This window comes from Zeugodacus cucurbitae, chromosome Y, assembly GCF_028554725.1.
Source record: "Zeugodacus cucurbitae isolate PBARC_wt_2022May chromosome Y, idZeuCucr1.2, whole genome shotgun sequence".
Lineage (NCBI taxonomy): Eukaryota > Metazoa > Arthropoda > Insecta > Diptera > Tephritidae > Zeugodacus > Zeugodacus cucurbitae.
In genome coordinates, this window is record NC_071673.1 from 8,914,944 (window position 1) to 8,932,072 (window position 17,129).

Sequence of the window (17,129 nt, forward strand, 5' to 3'; positions counted from 1 at the left end):
TCCCTACCTATGAACAAATTGCCATATTATTGGTACCAATGTGCCGCAGTAAAAACATCTAAATACTTACCATTTAGACACAAATGATAATCTGCAATCATCAAGAACAAAAGATAGCTATATTCTATTAAGTTTTTTTTTCTCAACTTACTTAAGATTTTTGAAAATAATTTCCTTATTATTAAATTAATTGATTATTATTTATCGTAACTTATAATTATTAACTGATACGTTGCCGCGCTGAAAAGCACGTTTTTATCAAGTACTGTTATTTTCCTCGCTAAACGCGTCCGATTGCTGCTAAATTCAAAGTGCTATAGGGGGAACCGCGGCCTCTGACGCGCTATTTATAAGCATGCCTCCCCGTCCGACCGGACCGGTACCACCCGCCGCAAACGCAAATTTTAAATTTGTAATATCTCCGAAAATATTTGTTTAATTTACATGCCGCAAACGCAACTTGTAAATTTGTAATATCTCCGAAAATATTTGTTTAATTTACATGCTATAAGGAACCATATTGATCTATATTAATTGCACACTGTATTTAAGGTACTTAATTCGATAAGAATTAATGCCGTATTGCTTTAAATAAGCCATTTTTTCATGTAAAAAGTAAACAATAAAAATGGTTAATGTGGGTTATCTCTAAAAGATAAACATATACCATCGCGGACTTTTTTGTAGACCTTTTTATGGTATAAAATACAGTAGTACATTATTAATTTGATCTAACTCGTAGGGTTTAGGCAGCGTTTTTGCTAAATTGCTAAATAAGCCCAAAAAAAATAGGTTAATTTACGACATCACGTTAGAAACCTCTAAAATTAGCAATGTTGCCTTAGTATATGATGCATGTATTATACATATAAACCTTCCTCTTGAATCACTCTTTCTATTGGAAAAAACCGCATCAAAGTCCGTTGCGTAGCTTTAAAGATTTAAGCGCACATAGGGATATAGGGACAGAAAAGGAGATTTTGTTTTATACTATGTAGTGATGATGATGTCTGGAAGACGTCGTCATTCGAACATATGTCGTAGTTCAGTGAATGCTAGAAGAGTACCTTCACAAAGAGATGAAGAATCGTCTCGCCGAAGTCGAGATAGGGATAGACATTGAATACAGAGAGCCAGAGAATCATCAGCACAAGTTACTAATTCTTGGGTAAATAAAGAAAATTCAGACATGAATTACGATACTTCGATTTCTTACAAGGACGTTCGTATAGTATCAATAGGTACTATGTCAGTAGTATGTGAATATTGCTTGGCATTGAAATTCAAGGACGAATCAAAAGCCATGTGTTGCTTACAAGGAAAAGTCAAATTAGAAGAAATTCTCCCTCCACCTGAACCACTCCACTCTCTTCTTACGGGTGATAATCAGAAATCCAAACAATTCATGCGCAATATACGCCGTTATAATAACGCATTTCAAATGACCTCTTTTAAGAGTAAGCAAGTCGTTGAGCGTGGGTTCATGCCTACATTTAAAATTCAAGGGCAAGTGTACCACTTAGCTGGGAGTTTGCTACCACTTCGACCCGATGATCACAAATTTCTGCAAATATATTTTATTGCAGATCCAGACACACAAGCATCTACGCGGTGTTCAAGTGTTGCACAACCAAGATCTCTGCAAGATATGTTACATTCTCATAATTACTATATACAGTCTTTCAAAATTGCGATTGAGAGTATTCCAGCAGATACTCCTGACTTTAAAGTCGTAATCCATGCAAATAAAGTTCCTGTTGGAGAACACAGAGGACGATATAACGCGCCTTCTACGAGTGAGGTAGCAGTGGTGATAGCTGGACAGTAATTTGATAAAAGAGATATTGTATTGCATAGTCGTGATGATAATTTGCAAAAAAAATTTCAGAGTTACACAGATCTTATGACAGCTTACAATATCCTTTGATGCTATGTCATGGAGAAAATCGTTATGTCATTAATATTTCTCAAGTTGATCAAATCGGTGGAACACCTCTGCGTAAAACAGTGTCATGTATGAACTACTATTGCTACCGTATAATGACAAGACGTAACAATTTCAACACTTTGCTTAGATATGGAATGTTAACAAACCAATACGTGGTCGATCAATATGCGAAAATTGAATCTGAGAGATTGGCCTACATCCGTAATAATCAAACTAAATTGAGAGCCGAAAATTACGTTCATCTTCAGGATGCGTTACAGGCGAATGAACATGTCAACGGCATTGGTCAGTTGGTTATACTACCTTCATCATTCACAGGTGGACCTCGATATTTACACGAAAAATCGCAAGACGCCATGACTAGGGATGGCAAACAATTTTTTTTAATCGATTAAATAATCAAATGATTAATTGCAAGATATAAAAAAATAATTGCAATTAATTGCAATTAATGTAAAAAAATCGATTAATCGATTAATTCCAATGTTTGCAACTTTGCGTAAAAATAAAACCAATAAAATATAGGAGACTATATTCTTATTTCAGACATTCAAATTGTGTTCGTATATACACAAAAACAAAAACGGAAATAAAATTAAAATATCGTATTAAAAATTCATTTGTCTTAGCATAAAGGAAAATATATTCATTGAATATATTCAGAAAATTTAGAAGTCTGTTCAACCAAGTTTGAAGAAAAAGCAATTTCGATAAACTTTGTGTTGTCAAACGATTGCGTTTTTCGGTCGCAGTTGCACCCGCTTTTGAGAAAAGCCGCTTAGCTGGTACTGAGGTACCAAGTAGATGACAATACTTTTTTGAAAGTCCGTATAGTTTGGGTAAACGGTTTTCATTTCTTCCCAAGCATAAATAGTGTTTCGACTTAGTTCTAATACCTGACAATTCAAATAAAAGCTCAATTCATCTTGTGGAGATGTAAAATCGTTGTCCTTCCTCCTTCTTGTGTGCACTAGAGTGCACAAAATGGTGTCAGTGTCATCATCACTTAGGGAAACATTGTCTTTACTCCAAGATTGCAAAGTCTAATTTGTACACATATATTTATATATAACTAGAAGAAATTTAAAATGTAATACCGATTGCTCCGACTTACCACCAATTTGCAGGCTACATTTGCATGTTTTAATTTTAAATCCTGCAACATATTTGAAGTGTTATTAGAAAATTTTAAATTTTTGCAGCAAAGCTGACATTTAACGTAGTTATTGCTTATTTTATTAGAAAAATGTCCACACTTCGCTTTTAACTGGCGCCATTGCTCTTCAAACAACTGAACGTAAAATGCGTTTGACTTAACTGTAAATGCAGTGTTACCAGACATTCATTTGTTGATATTAAACTACGTTGACATATTAGAATTTAACTATGTTTACACCGTTTGCAATTTCGACCCTTGTAGCTAACTTAGATGAACATAAAATGTATTAAATTTCAAAATGCTGTTTGCGATTATTTTGCAATTACTCGAGTAATAGTCGATTCAGAAACTCCGCGCTGTCATATGTACACAATAGAATGTCAAAAACGTGGGTTGCCACATGTGCACCTGTTGGTGTGGTTAGTGAACAAAATTAGACCAAACCAAATTGACAAGGTCATTTCAGCTGAGTTGCCGGATAAAGATGAAGATCCTATCCTGTACGAAATCGTAAAGACAAATATGGTACACGGCCCTTGCGGGACTTTAAATCCGAATTCTCCATGTATGCGAGATTCTAAATGCACCAAAAAATTTCCGAAGTCATTCCAAACTCAAACAATCACTAACGATGACGGATACCCCAAATATCGTCGACGATCGCCAGAACAAGGCGGGAAAAGTGCTACCGTCCGAAACCGTGACATTGATAACCGATGGATCGTTCCCTATAATCGGCTTCTTTTGAACATTTTTGATGCCCACATCAACGTAGAGTTGTGCAATTCGATAAAGTCAATCCAATATGTTACTAAGTACATTAATAAAATTAGTGATCAAGCCACTTTCAGCATACAATCACCAAATGAAGTGGAAAAATATCAGTCTGGACGTTACTTCTGCAGCTCTGAAGCTGTATGGAGGATATTATCATTCGAAGTGCACGACCGGGCTCCCACAATTGTCCACCTTGCAGTTCATTTAGAAAATGGACAAAGGGTATATTTCATGGAGAACAATATACAAGAAGTTGTTAGTAATCCGCGGGATACAACATTGACAGCATTTTTCAAGTTATGTGCTCAAGATGATTTCGCGAAAACATTGACATATGACAGAGTTCCAAGTTACTATACATGGAACCAGATTTCTAAAACTTTTCAACGGCGAAAACAAGGTAATGCGGTTGATGGTTTTCCCGGAGTAAGAAAAACGGATGCTCTTGGGAGAGTCTACACGATTCATCCCAACAACAGTTAATGCTTTTATCTGAGAATGTTACTGCATATTTTAAAAGGCCCGACAACCTTTGCACGCCTAAGGACTGTACAAGGTGTTGTTTACAATACTTTACAATACAAGCAGCATTCAAAACTATGGGGATCTTGGAAGATGATTCTCACTTGGAAAATACATTATCAGATGTAGCTGTTTGTAGTTCAGCTACATCATTAAGATATTTATTTGCTGTCATAGTAGCGTTTTGTCAAGTAACTGATTCTGTTAATCTATGCAATAAATTTCAAGAAAACATGGCCAGTGATATTTTGAATCGACGACGGCGAGAGTTAAACTCAGATGATATGATCAACACATATTTGACGAAGCATTATTTGAATTGAATAAAGTACTGCAATTACTTTCGGGTAAATCGATCAAGGATTTTGGGCTGCCGATGCCAGCTAATACTACTAACTCAGATTTAACTAACAGTGCCGAATACACAAGAGAAATATCATACGATCAAATAAGCGCATTCTAGCAGAAGCTTTAGTCTTACCACAACTAACAAACATGCTTCCAAGCTATCAAATAAATAGCAAGCATTGGGATAAGGTTTCACACCTAAGTCTAGCAGATCCCAACTGCAACGCCCCAGCTCAGATAGACATTCTACTAGGCAGCGACCTTATACCACAAATTATACTAGAAGGTGTTGAAAAAATCTCAAACACCCTTTCCACCATGACAACTGAAGTTGAAGAAATATCCAACGAATGTCTTAATTCACAATTAAGGAAATTTTGGGAGTTAGAAGAGCTCTCCCCCATTTCGGTTACAACACTAGAAGATCAGTATTGTGAAGACTTTTACAAAAGCCACAACTACTCGATCAGATAATGGTCGGTATGTCGTACGACTACCACTAAAACAATACAGCAGTTTGGAAAAAAACCTACTTAGAAAAGGTGAACTCAAACAAGAGATAATGTCTTAGAATAATACCTCCATTTAGATCACATGGAGGAAATAAGCCCATGCGAAAAAATCATAAAAGGCAAATATCACTCATTCTACTTGCCAAATCACGCAGTAGTAAAGCCTGATAAAAAAACAACAAAAGTTAGAGCTGTATTTAATGCATCGAGATACACTAACTCGGGGAATTGAATGATATTTTATTTACGGGACCTACACTCCAACCAGATTTAATGCTCCTCATACTAAATTGGCGTATATTCAAATACGTATTCAATGGGGATGTCAAAAAAATGTATCGACAAATAGCCGTACATAAAGATTATCAATATTTTCAGCGAATTATTTTTCGGAAATCTGACAATAGTCCACTACGAGACTTCAAATTAAAAACAGTCACCTTTGGCGTAAACTGTGCTCCATACTTAGCCATTCGTACTCTCCACGAACTGACAGAAGACACAAAGTCAGAATTCCCTCTGGCAACACAAGTGTTAAAAATACAAACATATGTAGACGATATCCTGTCTGGAAGCCACAGTCTTCCATTAGCATACGAGTTCTTATCACAGGTAATAAATGCCCTCAACACCGCAGGATTTCCGTTAAAAAATATTACAGCCAATCACCCAAATATCTTAAAAAATATTCCAAAAGATCATTTGTTGGATACTAATTTCCTTGTATTCGAAAAGGAAAGTACAACTAAAACACTAGGCATCCAATGGAATGCGATATCTGACCAGTTTTCATATACTACAGAGTCAATTTTCGCATTATCGGCCATAACAAAGAGACAAATTTTATCTTCTGTGGGAAAACCCCGCAGGATGGCTTTCGCCAATTATGATACAAGCGAAAATCCTGATCCAAGAATTATGGCTAGACGGAACTGACTGGGACGAACAAGTAAAGCCTCTTCATTTAGAGAAATGGTCCCAGTTTGCTACTAATCTGAACGACATTTCTCAGATACAAATTCCTCGGTGGGTAAACTATCCCCTCGAATACAAAGTAGAACTACACGCTTTTGTGACACCTCTGAAAAGGCATTCTGTCTATGTGCGCACACAAAGCGATATAGCAAAAAGTCACCTACTAGTAGCAAAGGCGAAAGTTGCTCCTTTAAAAACGCTAAGTCTACCACGGCTTGAACTCTGCGGCGCACTGCTACTAGCCAAGCTAGTATCCATGGTGCAGACCCATTTAAACATGGCAAGATACAAATTATATCTTTGGTCTGATTCCGAAATAGTTCTAGCATGGTTAGAAAAACCACCACATGTGTGGAAAACGTATATTTCTAACAGAACGTCTCGAATACTTGACCTAGTGGGATCAGCCACTTGGCGACACGTAGCCAGTGCTGACAACCCTGTTGATCTAGGTACAAGAGGATGCAAACCTCTGCATCTCCCTATGGTGGAATGGTCCCAGATAGTTAACAGAATCTCCCGATTCTTGGCCACAATCGCCCATGAAAGTCGAAAAATCGACACTTATCTTGCAACACTGGATGATACTGACATCCTTCAACGGTTTTCATCGTTCCCCCGGGCACTCAGAGTAGTCGCCTATATGCTCAAATTCATAGAGCGCCTCAAATTGAAAGTCAAAGGATTAACTTATCCCTTATGCGATACATTGACGTACAAAAACCTACAAAAGGCAAAGGTCGTTCTTATCACATCTACACAAACGCGCTACTTCAGCCGCGACATACCCTTGCTAAAAGAATCGAAGCCGATTGATTAAAGGAGCTCACTTTTAGTTCTAAACCCCTTTCTAGATACGAAAGGTCTGCTTCATGCGAATGGTCGGCTTGCTAATTCAAGTCTGACTTATAATGAACGCCATCCTATAATTATACCAGAAAAGTCTCCATTTGATACCTTATTCATCGCATATATTCATATACTCATGCTGCACGCTGAACATCGCCTCATGCAGCATATGGTTCGCCAAGAATTCTACATACCCCGACTTAAGCCCCAAATAGAGAAGTGCATTTTCATGTGCAAGATCTGCACTATGCGATGCGAACGCAAATTATGGCAGCACTTCCACCTGAACGCTGCAATTTCGCTCTGCCTTTCACCACTACCGGTGTGGATTTTGCTGGGCCTTTTCAGATAAAGGCGTCCATGCTACGATCACCCACACTCATGAAAGGCTATGTGGCTGTCTTTGTCTGTTTCACGACAAAAGCAGTCCACCTTGAGCTATGTACTAATCTGACGACGGACGCTTTTCTCGCGGCATTTGCTCGCTTCGTCGGACGACGTGGCTTCCCCTAAAAAATCATGAGCGGACTCTCGCTGCACTCTCGCAAGATGCCTCAGACTTTCCTGCCCTCACTCCTGGGCATTTTCTTAAAGGAGCGCCCATCCTGACCATACCTGAGCCAGGCGTGGAGACACTCTCCTTATTAAACAGATGGGAAAGAATCAAAATTCTCCATCATGAATTAAGTCGAAGTGGAAAGAAGATTATTTAAAGGATCTCCACAGAAGGTACCGGTGGAAAACGCCACAAAAGGCGCCTCAGCTTGGAGATTGTGTCTTGATCAATGATGATTGTCTTCCCCCCACAGAATGGCGGATTGGTCGCATAGAGAAGCTTCACTACGGCTCTGACGGTCATATTCGCGTAGTCGATCTGCGTACACAAACTGGAATACTAACGAGACCGCTCATTAAACTATGCTTTTTGCCGACCGCCGATAACACCAAAACGTAAAACCGCAGCAAATAAACCGCACAAAACTAAAAAAAAACAAGTAAGGAAGGGCTAAGTTCGGGTGTAACCGAACATTTTATACTCTCGCAATTTATTGATGTAATTTTATAAAGACAACACAATTCGACCCATATATTCGGCATAAAGTTCAATAGAATAACGAAAATCATCGTAAATAGTATATGGGGACTGACGTAATTCCTAAACCGATTTCACTCGTTTTCACCACCAAGATACAATATATCGAAGATTATACGATCACTTAATTTAATATTACTTAGAAATAGGTATATAGGATCTGGGGGAAGTTATGACCCGATTTTTACCATTTCAGGTACAGAGAGAAACTGTTATAAGAAAAAAAAATTCATAGGGAATGAATTACATTAAAATATCTGAGGGATTTACCTATATTTTCGGTGAAAAATTAACCTTAGGCACTGAGTTCTTCATGTTTGATATCAGGGGCCTTGAAAAGTCATGGTCCGATTTTGACAATATTTCCACAAGTGATGTCACAACTCAAATACAGTATTTGTGTAAAGTTTTATTCCGCTAGCTTCATTGGTTCCTTATGAATACATTATAAAGTGAACGAATCAGATGGAATTCAAAGTTGGGTTATATGGGAAGTAGACGTAGTTGTGAACCGATTTCGCCCATATTCGTGCCATCAGGGTGTCAAGAAAGTGTTATATACCGAATTTCATTGAAATCGGTCGAATAGTTCTTGAGATATGGTTTTTGACCCATAAGTGGGCGACGCCACGCCCATTTTCCATTTTGTAGAAAAATCTCAGTGCAGCTTTCTTCTGCCATTTCTTATGTAAAATTTCTGACGTTTTTCGTTAGGGAGTTAACCCACTTTTAGTAATTTTCAACCTAACCTTTGTATGGGAGGTGGGCGTGGTTATTATCCGATTTCTTTCATTTTTGGACTGTATAAGGAAATGGCTAAAAGAAACGACTGCAGAAAGTTTGGCTTATATAGCTTTATTGGTTTGCGAGTTATATACAAAAAAACTTATTTGAGGGCGGGGTCACGCCCACTTTTCCAAAAAAATTACATCCAAATGTGCCCCTCCCTAATGGGATCCTATGTTCCAAATTTCATTTTCATAACTTTATTTATGGCTTAGTTATGACACTGTATAAGTTTTCGGTTTCCTCCATTTTGTGGGCGTGGCAGTGAACCGATTTTGCCCATTTTCGAAAGCAACCTCCTCAGGGTGCCAAGGAACATGTGTTCCAAGTTTCATTAAGATATCTTAATTTTTACTCAAGTTATCGCTTGCACGGACAGACGGACAGACGGACGGACAGACATCCGGATTTCAAATCTACTCGTCATCCTGATCATTTATGTATATATAACCCCATACCTAACTCTTATATTTCTTGGTGACACAAACAACCGTTATGTGAACAAAACTATGATACTCTGTGCAACAGGTTGCGAGAGTATAAAAACCTAAGAAAAACCGACTGAAAATCTGCCTACACCAGCAAAGTACCATAAGTGATCGATCCATATGACGACCCATCCATGCCACATTCCGACGCATTCATATGCATGCCAGAAATTTATAATATTAATAACTCTCTTCCATACAGATTGATATGGACGCCGATATGCCTGCAGTACCAATGCCAATTATTCGTTCGGCAATCACTGTGCCACGCACTGATCCTACTCCAGCTCCCCGAAGCAGCACGACACCGCAGCCAATCGTTCCAAGAAATACAGCACGCCCCACTACGGCAGCTCAACCGAATGAAGCACCACGCATACGCTGTCCTCTCTGCTGTTGCCCGCACCGCTTGTCCCACTGTCGCATCTTTAAGGGGATGCCACCTCCGCAACCTCAGCGGGTCGCCCAGGCCCATGGCCATTGCCTGAGTTGCCTCGCACTTACATACACAACACAGGAGTGTACGCCCGCCATCTGTGCCAAGTATGTATGCTTCCGCATCACACGATGCTACACCGTATCACCAACCACGAAGCCGGGCGACACCCTACTCCACGTACCTGGAGTTACCTGGGGTAACGTACGATTGCAGCGACAGAAGCAGCGAAACCGAGCATCCCCTATAGGGGAACCCCGTTCGAGGCACCGTCCCAACACGTCACAGACCCGACGTTACCCAGCTAGGTCACCATCCCGCCGCCAAAGCGGCCTCAGCACCGTAGTTACCAGCCAGCCTTTACTATCAATTTTTAATGGAAAATTACTCATTTTCAATAGAAAAGTGATAGAAAACAGTCAATTTCAGTATCATTCATTATAAATTGACTGTTTCCTCGGGAGAAAATGGTCGAACAAAATTGAATGATTTTGATTCCCAGTCATTTTATTATAAATTTCGATTGTTTTTTTCAGTCAGTTTTCAGTCATCTTATTAATCAATATTCATTTTTATACTCTCGCAACAAAAGTTGCTAAAGAGAGTATTATAGTTTTGTTCACATAACGGTTGTTTGTAAGTCATAAAACTAAACGAGTTAGATATAGGGTTATATATTTCAAAATGATCAGGGTGACGAGACGAGTCAAAATCCGAATGTCTGTCTGTCCGTCCGTCCGTGCAACGGATAACTTGAGTAAAAATTGAGATATCTTGATGAAACTTGGAACACACGTTCCTTGGGACCGTGAGAGGGTTGCTTTCGAAAATGGGCAAAATCGGACCACTGCCACGCCCACAAAATGGCGATAACCAAAAACACATAAAGAGCTATAACTAAGCCATAAATAAAGTTATGAAAATAAAATTTGAAACATAGAATCGCATTAGGGAGGGGCGCATTTGAATGTAATTTTTTTGGAAAAGTGGGCGTGACTAGGGATGGCAACGATTAATCATTTGATTAAATTAATCGATTATTTTCATTCAATTTACGATTTAATTGCATCGAAACACCTTTTCTAATTACTCGACTATTACTCGAGTAATTTCAAAATAATCGCAAACAGCATTTTGGAATTTAATACATTTTATGTTCATCTAAGTTAGCTACAAGTGTCGAAATTGCAAACGGTGTAAACATAGTTAAATTCTAATATGTCAACGTAGTTTAATATCAACAAATGAATGTCTGGTAACACTGCATTTACAGTTAAGTCAAACGCATTTTACGTTCAGCTGTTTGAAGAGCAATGGCGCCAGTTAAAAGGGAAGTGTGGACATTTTTCTAATAAAATAAGCAATAACTACGTTAAATGTCAGCTTTGCTGCAAAAATTTAAAATTTTCTAATAACACTTCAAATATGTTGCAGGATTTAAAATTAAAACATGCAAATGTAGCCTGCAAATTGGTGGTAAGTCGGAGCAATCGGTATTACATTTTAAATTTCTTCTAGTTATATATAAATATATGTGTACAAATTAGACTTTGCAATCTTGGAGTAAAAACAATGTTTCCCTATGATGACACTGACACCATTTTGTGCACTCTAGTGCACACAAGAAGGAGGAAGGACAACGATTTTACATCTCCACAAGATGAATTGAGCTTTTATTTGAATTGTCAGGTATTAGAACTAAGTCGAAACACTATTTATGCTTGGGAAGAAATGAAAACCGTTTACCCAAACTATACGGACTTTCAAAAAAGTATTGTCATCTACTTGGTACCTCAGTACCAGCTAAGCGGCTTTTCTCAAAAGCGGGTGCAACTGCGACCGAAAAACGCAATCGTTTGACAACACAAAGTTTATCGAAATTGCTTTTTCTTCAAACTTGGTTGAACAGACTTCTAAATTTTCTGAATATATTCAATGAATATATTTTCCTTTATGCTAAGACAAATGAATTTTTAATACGATATTTTAATTTTATTTCCGTTTTTGTTTTTGTGTATATACGAACACAATTTGAATGTCTGAAATAAGAATATAGTCTCCTATATTTTATTGGTTTTATTTTTACGCAAAGTTGCAAACATTGGAATTAATCGATTAATCGATTTTTTTACATTAATTGCAATTAATTGCAATTATTTTTTTACATCTTGCAATTAATCATTTGATTATTTAATCGATTAAAAAAAATTTTTTGCCATCCCTAAGCGTGACCCCGCCCCCAAATAGGTTTTTTGTATATATCTTGCAAACCAATAGAGCTATATAAACCAAACTTTCTGCAGTCGTTTCTTTTAGCCGTTTCCTTATACAGTCCAAAAATTAAAGAAATCGGATAATAACCGCGCCCACCTCCCATACAAATGTTAGGTTGAATATGACTAAAAGTGCGTTAACTCACTAATGAGAAACGTCAGAAACACAAAATTTCACAGAAATGATAGCAGAAGGAAGCTGCACTGAGATTTTTTTACAAAATGGAAAACGGGCGTGGCGTCATATCTCAAGAACTACTCGACAGATTTCAATGAAATTCGGTATATAACACTCTTGACATACTTATGACACTGGTGGAATACGGGCGAAATCGGTTCACAACTACACCTACTTCCCATATAACTCAATTTTGAATCCTTCTGATTCGTTCACTTTATAATGTATACATAAGGAACCGATAAAGGTAGCGAAATAAAACTTTACACAAATATTGTATTTGAGCTGTGACATCACTTGTGGAAAAATTGTCAAAATCGGACCATGACTTTTCAAGGCCCCTGATATCAAACATGAAGAACTCAGTGCCTAAGGGAAATTTTTCACCGAATATATACAGTATGTCAAGAAACAGTTTACACATAGAAAATAAATACACTTTTTCACATTCCGCAGCCAAATTTTTTACCTTTTACTTCAGTTCAACATATTTTTTGAATCAGGGATGGTTACTTAGAATATTTCAAGAGATGTGATGCAAAAAAAGCTGCGAAAGCAATGCAAAAACCAACCAAGAACAACAAAAAACAAAAATCATTCAATTTTCTTAGTGTCAAGAAAAACTTTACACACTTCGATTATTTGACTTGTTAAGCACGTGTTATACAGTTAACCGTACTTCACCGTTACCTATTCTTCGTAAAGGCATTTACAATGAATTTGTCAATTAGTTGGTGATTAATTTTTGCTTTTTTTCATATCTGAATTACCCATTATTGTCTTTTTAATATTCCATGCAAAGGGTTTAGTTTGAAGAGGTCCAATTATTGCCCCATAATCCCCAATGGGGTAAAAACGTTTGAGATCTAACAGCAATGTTTTCTTTGACCCTCTAAATAGTGTAAAATGGCTAAAATTGATCGGAAAATATGGAAATACAAGAACCAAAGCCAGAAAAAGGCCCTAAATTATATATAAGTGGACATGTACAGTGCTTAATGTCTCGAAAACTTGACCAAATTCCAAAAATTTCGATCAGTGTTCTTACGAAAGAGTTCTAGGAAGAGTGCAACATTCAGATTTCTCATGAAACTGCGCGACAAAACATGCTACGACATGAATACATATGTATCAAGATGTGCTATAAAAAATAATCGAAATGATGTTGTGTCTTTCTAATGAAAATAATGCCTTGTGTCGTACTCTAGTTAGCCAATTGTTGAAATATAACATCTTCTTGTTCTCGTCCCATTATATGACATCATCCCAGTAGTTCCCAGGTTCAGAAATATACTTAGTAATAGCAAACAAAAAACGTTTCTCTACATTTTTTTTTGGCACATCTTCGTGCATGTTCATGTCGTAGCATGTTTTGTCACGCAGTTTCATGAGAAATCTGAATGTTGCACTCTTCCTAGGACTCTTTCTTAAGAACACTGATCGAAATTTTTGGAATTTGGTCAAGTTTTCGAGACATTAAGCACTGTACATGTCCACTTATATATAATTTAGGGCCTTTTTCTGGCTTTGGTTCTTGTATTTCCATATTTTCCGATCAATTTTAGCCATTTTACACTATTTAGAGGGTCAAAGAAAACATTGCTGTTAGATCTCAAACGTTTTACCCCATTGGGGATTATGGGGCAATAATTGGACCTCTTCAAACTAAACCCTTTGCATGGAAGATTAAAAAGACAATAATGGGTAATTCAGATATGAAAAAAAGCAACAATTAATCACCAACTAACTGACAAATTCATTGTAAATGCCTTTACGAAGAATAGGTAACGGTGAAGTACGGTTAGCTGTATAACACGTGCTTAACAAGTCAAATAATCGAAGTGTGTAAAGTTTTTCTTGACACTAACAAAATTGAATGATTTTTGTTTTTTGTTGTTCTTGGTTGGTTTTTGCATTGCTTTCGCAGCTTTTTTTGCATCACATCTCTTGAAATACCGTAAGTAACCATCCCTGATTCAAAAAATATGTTGAATTGAAGTAAAAAGTAAAAAATTTGGCTGCGGAAAGTGAAAAAACGTATTTATTTTCTATGTGTAAACTGTTTCTTGACATACTGTAGGTAAATATCTAAATAAATTGCGAGAGTATAAAATGTTCCGTTGCACCCGAACTTAGCCTTTCCTTACTTGTTAAATTCAAATTTATTTATATTTTTAATTAATTCATTAACATGTTTTTCCTTACAGCTCAATACAATCATTTATTTTCAGACAAAGGTAGACGGCGTTTTTTTACTCTTTCGTTTGCATAAACGAAATGTTTTTGTAGCGTTGATCTAACGGCTTTTTCGTCCACTTGAAACATTTCATGGCAAATATCTAAAAAAGAGGAAAGAAATGTAGTTATTGTTAAAAGAATTAATCTTAATAAATAAAAATCACGTGTCACGTTGTTTGTTTTCGATGGACTCCTAAACTACTGAACCGATTTTATTGAAATTTTTAACACTGTGTGCAGTTTGGTCCAACTTGAAAGATAGGATAGTTTATAACTCTCCTTATAGTCGCATTATTTATTTATTGCAAATTATTTGTTTATTATTAGCAAAGAGCTATCCACCAGTTGGTGGCGCTAAGTGCGCTATGTTACAGTAGATGGCGCTACATTTCTTTCTAAATTTTCATGGATTTAGGCTGTCATAACAAAAGCTGCCACTTGCTAAAAACATTAAATGAAAATGCGTTGTTTGAAGTTTATATTATTTGTGGTAAAATTATACGAATCTATGACTTCCAATATTCTAAATTTAAGAAAAAATCACATACAATTTGTGAAATAAATAAAGTTATGTACATATGTATGGTCAGACAAATAAGCAATGCTGCCACTCTTTTCCAGTAAATCTTCCTCGAATTTGGGAGATTTCAGAGGAATTTATGTATTGCATGTATTTCCTAAATGCAAAAAAAAAGTTCATTTATTTGCATTTAGGTATAGAATTTTGTATGGCTAATGCCCGGTTTCACAGTCCATACTTAAGTTGTGCCTAAATAAAATCTTAGCTAAGTATTGTTGCAAACTGAGTAGTCGTTTGCGTTTCACAGTCAATGCTTAATTTCTATAAAATTTTATTATGATATATGGCAACGTTATGGGCAACATATGTTTTACAAATGTGATTGATAAAAATATGTTTGAAATATTTAAATTATTACAGACAATACATAAATTTGCGAGGAAAATTATATCAAAAATTGATGAAAACAACAAAAGAACCCCAAATTTCAACACTAGCGAGTCGGAGCACCTATGGGAACTGAAGGAAAAGTATAAGCTGTTATTGAGTGCAAACGAACGGACACTTACCCTACGCTACGAAAGATGTCTCTGAAAATTCAAAGCAAATTCAAAACAAAAATCAGCTGTTATTTAAGCATTGCTTAAGCCTCCCATTTTCAGTGCTTAAGCATAACCTAAGTATGAACTATAAAACACTAGTTTCCTGTTTTATCTTAAGCACAACATAAGTATGGAGTAAAGTTATAAATAAATGTCCATTTGTGGGTTAGATTTGGATAATCTATGTTTTTCCCATGGGCAATTATATGTTGCATGCTCACGTGTGGGAAAACCATCAAATCTATTTGTGTTAGCTCGAGACAGGTTAACCAAAAATATTGTGCACCAATTAGTGCTAAGTTAAATTAAAATGTTTATACATAATTCAAAAAAATAAATACTACTATTAAAAATTAAGAATTATCTATCCTAAGATTATAAAATTAAATGTTACATGTTGTCAACTAACAACTTTGTAATTAACTTATTTGTTAAAAACTTGAATATAAAATCAAAAATTAACTATTTTATGAAAATTTGTGCTTATTATCAACTCTACGAAAATTTTCATCAATAATTTTAAAAATCCCGTGGATTTTTATACCATATATATACTAAGGTTTCCGTCTTTATTCATAAATAATAATTTCACTGTAGTGAATAGTTTACTTCAACACAGCAAATCTAAAAGTGAGGAAATGTTCATTCTGAGAATTCGAATGATTCAAACCGATTTATCGTTTAAGTTCAAAATTTTACAGTTTCATATGTACATACATAGGTATGTATGTGTCATGTTAGCGTGTTGGAGAGCCATCTTCTTTATTTGTTTACACGCTACACAACAAAACAAAGAACGAACTTCCCTAAAAATATTTAAATTGATCAGAGACGTTATTCCCTGAATATATTAACATTCATTTCATATCATTCATATTAACAATGGCCTTGAACAGAGTTCAAAAAGCGTTTTAACTATTTCAAATAAAAATTGGGCGGGGCGAAGTTCGCCGGGTCAGCTAGTACAATATAAAATAATATCACTTTTTATTATTGTTGTAACTAAACATTTTTCCGCGCTTGGCTTATCTGCCGTGCCCCTCCACGAAAAAGACATTGCCAATTCGTCTGAAAAAATGCGCCTGATTGCTGCTCTTAGAAAAGGGGTTGACGCTTCACCCCCAGTCTTCTTAATATATAGTTTCTATAAATAATTCTTTGTTATACATTTGTAAATGGTAAAAGCAACATAACAAGCATTATACATACAAATGTTTCCAACAAGTCTGGCTTTTGTAAAAGCTGTGCTTCGAAATCGTCAAGATCCTTCTTATGGTAAAATAATAGTTGGTCGAATTGTGGGCTTTGACTTTCAGAGTGTTTTCCCCTGTTTTCCAATTTGACCGCAATAACTTCCTCTGTCAGCTTCAACAATTTTATTTTGTTTTCTTCCTTTAGTAATAATAATATTATTTACACTGCAAC